The following is an 8,990-nucleotide window of genomic DNA, read 5'->3' as shown; positions in this document are numbered from 1 at the left end:
GATCCTTAAACTCTCTTTCTGTCTCGTTCTCTTTTATATACTCTTATATATGTTATATAATATGTTATGTAGACTACTAGGACTTTCATAATATATATTTGATGAAAGTGAAACCATCCTCAGAGAAGATAAGATCGAAAGTGATAAATCTCGGTTTGTAAATTACTTTCTTTCCATTTTCTAAAATTCAACAAGACCATTCATCTTTTTATGAAACTGATTTATAAGACAGCAAGTCGAGCACTAACAAGTAACCAAATATAACCAAAGTGACGCTTCCAATTTAAAGGACAACCCTGATCAACATTCAGCTTTCTCCTTGATCTATGGCCAGAATACATATGGAAGATCTATTGTGATTTTTAATATATTAGTGCCAAATCCGATTTATATATTTTTGCAATATTGACTTCAAAGTTTACTTAAAGTTATTCCATCCTGATACGAAAAACTGTTTTAACCATTTTATGCCAATCTCTCTCCACAGTATATTTCCATTGTGTTTTCTTTACAAAGAGTTCTTCGTACTATGATTGTTATTTGATTTGGAAATAATCCCATGAATAGTTGGCAACAAAAGATGAATATAGGAATAAGTTACTTGAAGATTTTGTCAGCCAATTGTAATAGTATAAGAATAGTATACAAAATAAAACAAAGGAAGCCATATCGCATTCAGTCCAGCCCAAATTCTATTCATCGCAAATGTTTTTCCACTGCATTTTTCTTTGTATGAAATATAATCCATCCTAAACATAACTCAGTTGTTATGACAACATTACCATATGAAGCGAACTATTTTATATGCTAAATAAGGTGATAGTATATTGGGATTAAAAAAATGACAACCTCCAATCACATACTTAAAACTCCTCCGTTAACAACAACAACAATTTGCATTTATATAACGCCCTTCAAGCCAGGCAGAGTCTCAGAGCGCTTTCGTGAGAAATCTCACAATTGAATGCTGCTCACCATCACACACTTTGTGTATGACTGCGAAAAAAGTTCTCTCTTATTTATCCATGACAAAATATAACTGATCTTACAGAAATATAACGAATGCAATGCAGGCATCTGTGTCCTTGCCTTACTGGGGATTAAGTATCGGCCAGGCTGGTGTGGAGGTCCTCAGCCAAACTCATCCTTCTTTAATCCTTCATTCTCAAAACTGAAACAGTTGTTTTGAGCTTTGTGAGTTGCCTTTAGTGTCTGACCTTGTTTCAGCCACACAACTCATTTCTTACTCAGTTCTGTTAAGAAACAAGAAGGTAAATAGGGAAATTTTACACCAGCAAAATTTACATCATTCAATCTTATTATTTAGAATATCGGTGTACAAAAACAACCTTTATAAATAATAATAACCCTTGCTTTTGAGTTAGCACCTTATTACATTGGTGTTTATCAAAACGGTGCACAGGATTTTACTGCACAGTGTGGTGACTGTGTATTTGTAGGCAAGCATGGCAGCTAATTTGCACACAATGTCGCACAAAGTTATTTTATCTGGCAGATTGTTGGCCAGGACACCGGGAGAAACTCCCTTCTCTTTTTGAATAGTTCCACGGGATTTAACATCCACCTGAACAGTTTAATGTTTCATCCTAAGTACTTGTGATACCCATCATCATTTTTTATTTTGGGGGAACAAAATTAACATTATGTAGAAATGATAACCCGGTAATTGACATTGTAATCTTGAAGGGTTTGCTATATTTACGGTTGAAGGTGGATAACACAAATTTCCTTTTGTTTTGAATTTTAAAATTGGTTAGCATGGGTATTTTTCTCTCCCCAAACAATGCTTCCACTCCATTAGTGAGTCTATTTAATCAGTTTGTAGCATCGTTCTCATATGAGCAGTTGTTGACGCAGTTTAGTTCCAGCTTGAGGGTAAAACGTGATTTAAAATGGATTTTAAGTTGCTTTATGAAATTGGAGTTGTACTGCAAGTTCATCAAGTAATGTTAAATCAACAAGACGCTTATTTTCATTTGCCGGAATTTCAGGATGGTCTGATATAATTTTTGAAGTACTTTATCCACTTCTTAATACGTGGTAAGGGATGACAGTACTTTGAGCTCCTCAATGAGCACATCACAATTAGTCCAGTTACAAGTGCCACTATCTTGTCTCTGCATCTAAGGCTCAGAAAAGTGCCTCTTCAAGTACGTGTCAGTCATTCTTAGTTTACATACTCAATGCAAAGAGTTGAACTGACAAATTTAATTCCAAAGCAGATCAACTGTGACGCACATTCCTGGCTACTGGGAACATGGGAAAGACTGAACAAACTAAATGTGATTGTGCATAGCATTTCAATGTAGGAAAGGATACGGACACACATATAAAAATGCTCAAAATATATTCGTTGCTGTTACAAATTACTTTGCAAATGCATACAACTTGTCAGTAAATTGCTTCATTCTTTCCTTGATATGTTTTGACTAAAATCATAAGTTTTTATGCTTTATGCCTTTTTGTGCTTCCAGGGCTTTGGGACGTCCTTCCAACATGAAAGGAGCTCTATAAATATAATTTTGTTGTTGTTGTTGTTTTAAAGCTTTGTTCTCTCAGTATAATATGTTATGTAGGCACTGGTTAATGTAGCTTTTATAAGACATTAGAATAATAATCCTCTTGTTGTAACGCCTTATCACGTCATTGAGACATCTCAAAGCACTGTAAAGTGTGTATATTTTGTGGGTAAAATGTGGGAGCCAGTTGCACTCAGCAATGTCCCACTAACAGCCACGGAGTGAGTGACCAATTTTATTTTAATGCAACCCAGGAAGGCATAATAATGCTGCAATTAACGATGAAATGAGTATTATCAAAACTTAAAGGCTTATCGAGGAACCTATGATACTGATCGCTGTTTTGTTAACTGTCTTGGTTTGCTGTGCTGCACAGCAGGGGTGTACACATACTTAACAATACAACTTTGATGAGTCTGAGATGGAAACTGATTGGGAAAATATTTGTCAAATGGATGGAAAAAGCTAGTCGGTTTGTTTAAGGAAAAGTGCCACAGATTTTAAAAAAGTTATAAAAAATCGCTTGGAAAAGTTTTGAGATGAAATAAAGAAAGATGACCTGATGGAATTGGAGGGAGTATCTCGAATTTGATAAAATGTAGTTTTACTATTGGTGTACGGAAGACTTATGATGAGGGATGAAAGAACACATAATCGCCCATGATGTGTGACCTGAAGGATAATCATACTGCAGGTACTGTAACACAATTACTGTATTTTCTCTAACAAATTACTGATTTATATCTCCATGGCATATGGTTGATGGATTAGAGGATCGACAACCAACAGCAAGCCTCAAGGCTGCAATGCAGACAGTTCTGACAACCCTGTAAATTGTGAGAGGAGATGTGGGCTGTTTCACGAATATCAGTGACAACCTTAGCTTGAACTACAGACTTCAACATATTCTCAGCTCCTGTTCATTTATGTAACAATAAAGACTGAATAGTTGTTTTCAAATCTCTTTCGTTTAAAATATATGAATATGTAATACTTACATATTATATTATAATGTCGGGAGGACATCTTAAAGTGCTTCACAGGTTATACTGTAAATTATTTTAAAGACACAGAAAACAATATGTGCACAGCGAGGTCCCACAAAGAGCCAAAGCCACAATTTTTTTTCTTAACAGTGATGAATATGAAAAAGTAATAAAGATATTCCAATACTAATAATAATCTTTGCATTTGATACAGCACCTTTCACGTTAGGAGGATGTCTCAAAGCTCTTCATAGGATTTTACTGTATATTTTGTAGATATACATATGTAAAGCACACATGTTGCTTGATTCATGGTCAGTTTTATGCCATCACTGGTTAAATCTTAAGAGTAAGATTTTAAGTCCTGAACCAGCTGAATACCTGAGGGATTGCTTCATGTCAAGAACTGACCCGTTGTGAGTTCTCTGTAGCCTGGTGTTATACCTCTCATGAGTACTCTCAATTTTGTTCACTCGTTTCTTATCAGGTCCCTAGGTTGCTGTGGCTTTTAGTTTAATTGGAAGTCTTTCATAGGGAACTTTGTCAAATGTTTTCTGAAACATTAAATGTCTGCAACATCTAATGGGGAAGCTACAAGATTTACCCAGGGTATGTCAAAGAGTTTATATTCTACTTTATCAAAACAATCTCAAAAGATGTCACAGAGTCTTTTCAGGCATGAATTGTTTCTCCTTCTGAATCCGAGTTGACTATTTCTCATGAACTGATCTTCTATATAGGTACTCCTACCGCCCTGGACGCTTGAATGGATTCCATTAGTTTACATGTTATTGATGTCAGGCTACTCTGAAATTGCCCGCATCATTTTTGTCACTCCAATGCTGCAGAACTTGCCCACTGCTTAGTCAATCTTTCACAATGATAATTATTGTCCCTTTAATGTCTCCCTAGTTTCCTTCAGCACTCTGGGAGATACTGTATATCATTTGGCCCTAGAGATTTATTGGCTTTAAACCGCCTTAACGTTTTAGGTAATTCTATGAGGCTTACTTCAAAATTCTCCTGGATAATGGGCATAAGTACAGAAAGTTAATGTACTTCATTTGGATGAATACCTTTAAATATTAAATGATTTATTTTTCTAGAACTCTTCAAAAATCTGAATTGGTTTGTATGTCTCTTTATTTTTTGTTTAAATGGTATTATTTAAATGGTTCAAGGCTCACATTGGACATTAAAATCACAATCTAGGCTGATATTCCATTGCAGTGATGGGGGTTTGCTGCAATCTTACAGGTGCTGTCCTTCGGGTGACATGTCAAATTGTGGCTCCATCTACCTGTTCAGGTGGACATCAAAGATCTGAAGGCACTACTTGAATAGAGAAAGAAGTTTCTCCCTGTGTCCTGGTCAGCAACCCTCCAGCTAAAATTGGCTTAATGGTACTTTAAACTTGCCAAGATAGGAGAAAAACATGAAAGTAAAGTTGCCCACAAACAGGCTCATTAACAGAGAAGATAGCTTCTATTTTATTGATGTAGAATGTGGATGTGATTGATTTTAGGCAAGAGGTCAAATGCTGAATATGTGTCTGGAACAAATAGTAACCTAGCATTGATAGCAGTCCTGCACATAGGAATGTAAAATAGTCGATAGAAATTCAGCTTATACAGATCATTTTCACTATTCCCCTGATATTGCTCTGTGGATAAATTAATTTATCCTAATGCAGGATGTGAAATAATATCTGGACACAAACACTATTGAACCTCTGTACTTCAATGACATTTGAAATTAAACACTTTAGTGAGCATTCAATCATTCATTTGATTTAAATAGAAATTCACATTCTGCCTCGAAAATTAAATGACAAAATGGAGCTCCTGATATGGAAAATGAAAGTCCAGTTTTTTTTTCACGCAATTATACTTATACTGACTTTGCCATTTTGTAATTGTAGTCAATAACTCGTGAAATGGTTAGAAATGACCTGACTCAAATTAGACATGCAAAGATTTCTGAATTCCTTTGCAAGGCAGAAACAACATCATGAAATGAGTGAGATATACATGGATTATTGGGCAACTTTTGCAGCCAAGGACCCAGGTTGACAGAAATGAGACAAAGATTTAACCTCTGACTCAATCTTTGCATTGAACAAGTGAGAATAAACTCAACACTCACCGAGGGATTATGCCGAGATGTGTCATCTTGGTCCCAGCGGTTTAATGGTTAATGTTTGCCAAAGTTGAATCCTAACTGCAGAACGTGTGGTAACGGGGAGATTCAAGTTACTTAGTAAGCAAATTAACTCTTCGCTATCCTTCACTGTGTTGAACAAAAATTCTTGAACTTTTAAAGAACTCATAATCTTGACTGTAATCACTGATACAGCATCATTCCATGCTGCAAACACCAAATGACTGATATACATGAGAAGAGAAATTACCTTGTGGAAGCTGGTATGAAATCAACAAATAACAATCAGCGCTGAAATGTCAAGTATCTTTCGCTGGTCACAAAGTGCACTCTGCTACTGCCACCCAGTGACCTAACTGAAATTTTTTGCCTTCGTTTGAACTGCATTTGATGAACCAAATGCAGAATGATTGAGAAAATGTAGAGCAATCTATTTGTGTATTCTAATTACAATGCAGATTACTTTGAGCTTTTCGCATTCAGGCGTTTAAAAATAAGTGTAGTTATGTAAATATCAGAACGTTGCAATGTGATAAATTTGGTCAATTTGGATGAATCTTGCTGTTTATAGATTGCCTGATGAAACCATTCTGTAACTGTTCAATAAGCTTTCCCCAATTCTGTACATCTATGATTAACCCTTAAGGCTGCCAGCAAATTCAGAACACATTATCTGTTGTTATCCCTGTGCACCTCTGTACATTATATCTTATAATACTTCATTGTCTTTCTCTTATTATGAAGACTATACAGTTAAGGAAATACTTTTTTTTAAAAAAGCAAATAAAAAAAACTAATTCATCTCTACGGATTGATTCTGAAACGTTGAAGAGATAGGGTGAATGATAATAATAATAATAATCATAATAATCATAATAATAATAATATTCCTTGCATTTGATATAGCGCCTTATCAAGTCTTCGAGACGCCTCTTCGCAGAATATACTGTAAAGTGAATTGACTGCATATTTTGTGGGCGAAACATTCTGGTGTAAATGAAGTTAGAATTAAATGCATTCCTCATATTAATAAGAAACCTCTCCCCTTCTTAATATTTGACTGGAGCCTCATATTAAGGTGTATCTTCTACCATTCTAGGTCAATGGAGGAAGAACTGAACTGCCTTGGGATGTCCCACCCAACATGAAAGGCCTTATACAAATGTAGTTTTGTTGTTGAACCATAAGACTTCAAATACCATGTTTGTTTGATGGTGCAATCTCATTCATGGTTTAATCGGGACTTGCTTTCTTACCCCCCTGCCCCCAAAGCAAAGTGTCATTCACCAATATTCTGCAAGTTCAAAGAAATCAGTTCAAGATGAATGTTGGCATAACATAGACTAAATATTATGAGTAATCGATGCAATCCTTCTTTCCTATCATCAAAATAAATCATCTGTTTTGTTAACGTAAACTACATTTTATAGATTTAGTTTGCTTCAGTTACCTGAAGTTCACAAGTACCAACATTTGAAAGTTTTGTGGCAAGTATAATCCATCTGTCTTTGAAGATGATTTAAAAAATCAGCTGTTTTATTTTAATCGCTGAAGCTTCATGCAAGAAGCTTATTATTTTGCAGCTGTAAGGCTCTTTGCTTCAAAAGGAAGTAAGAGTTCAAAATTCAAACCACAGCTTTGAAAACATACTGCTTTGATCATCGTGATCAAATGAATCAAATGCCCAAATGCATGCAGCCTTTAGGAGGTGTTAACATATTGTTGGGGCATACAAGTTAAACAGGGTATTGGGATTTAACTCTCTACAACACCAACAACCACAACAAAATTACATTTGTATAGTGCCTTTCGCGTCGGGAGGACGTCCCAAGGCGCTGGACAGACAAAGTTTCGGACCTGAGCTGGGGGATGGGATCGGGGAGGGTGGAGGGCAGGGAGGAAGTAGTGAGATCGAAAGCACGGTCGAAGAGGAGGGTCTTGAGATGGATCTTGAAGGAGGCAAGGGAGGGGCGAGGCTTGAACACTGAGTTGCAGGATCACTGGGTAATAAACAACAACAACAACAACAAAATTACATTTGTATAGCGCCTTTCACATCGGTATTTTCTACAACTATAAACTGCCAAATGTTATCAGGATGGATTACTTCCTCTGTCACATCCCACACAATATGATCAACTTTGTATAAGGTAGATGGAGTTTAATGATGATAAATGCAATGTAATTCATCTCGGTAGTGGAAATAGTACACGGTAAAGGGGATATCCATCAGGAGAAATGGAGAAAGAAAGAAATTTGTGTGTGATTTTTGATCTTCAATGAAGGATTCCAGTCAAGTGAAACTTCTCAGCAAAGTTAAATCAAATTCTGGTTTGAATCTCAAAAGCATTTGATCACAACTCAAAAACACATTGTTTTAACCTTTTGTAGATCGCTGGTGAGAGAGGTCACATTGGAATATTTTAGTAAATCTAGTGTTACTTTGAGCATATACTTACAAAAGGAAAATGATGCACTAGAGAAGGTCCAATAAAGAGATAGATAACATCTGGACCCAGAAAGACATAGGTGATGCAGATGTAAGAAATCTCTTTGACCAGAGAAGTAAAGGAAATAGATTTAAAATGAACACTTGTGATAGCATAACTGCTGCCAACAAGCAAATGATAAAATCTAACTTACAGAAAATTGCTCTCAAATCATAAGACTGAAATTAACATTTTGCCAAATTCTGGATCCTGTAAAATAATAATAATAATAATAATGCTTGCATTTGATATTGCGCTTTTCATGTCTTTTAGACTACTTAAAATACTACTTAGATTGAGTAAATCTTGAGCTGGGTGATATTTCGATTCAAGAAGAAGTCACAACTTGGCTCTCAATTTGTCATAGCCATATGTACTGTCTGGATAGAAATATCTCTGAATGGAGGGAAAATTCCATAGAGAAAGTTTTATAAAGTTAACACAAATTCATAGCATGTTCATGGCTCTCTGTGTAATCGTATTTGCAGCATATCTTTAGCCCAAAGCGATGGAATCGGAAAAATAAGCTTGACTGATAATTAACAGAAAATTCAACGAAGAAATAAAGTAATGTGGATAAAAAAACTTCATAAAATAAGTGATAAATCTCAGGTGATAAGAATGGTATAAAACAGGAACAAAAAACATTTAAACATTTTCCCCCCATTTATTTTATTCTCCCTTCTTTTAATATTGTCAGAGAAAAATGATGTGGGTTAATAGGTTTTCTAAGCAGCATAAATCTCGGGCAGCTCATACTAACTTGATATCTATCATCCACTGTGAAAAGGAAGAAATGCACACAATCTTGAGTT

The sequence above is a fragment of the Callorhinchus milii genome, unplaced genomic scaffold (genome assembly GCF_018977255.1).
Source record: "Callorhinchus milii isolate IMCB2004 unplaced genomic scaffold, IMCB_Cmil_1.0 Scaffold15, whole genome shotgun sequence".
NCBI lineage: Eukaryota > Metazoa > Chordata > Chondrichthyes > Chimaeriformes > Callorhinchidae > Callorhinchus > Callorhinchus milii.
This window is presented reverse-complemented; position numbering follows the sequence as displayed.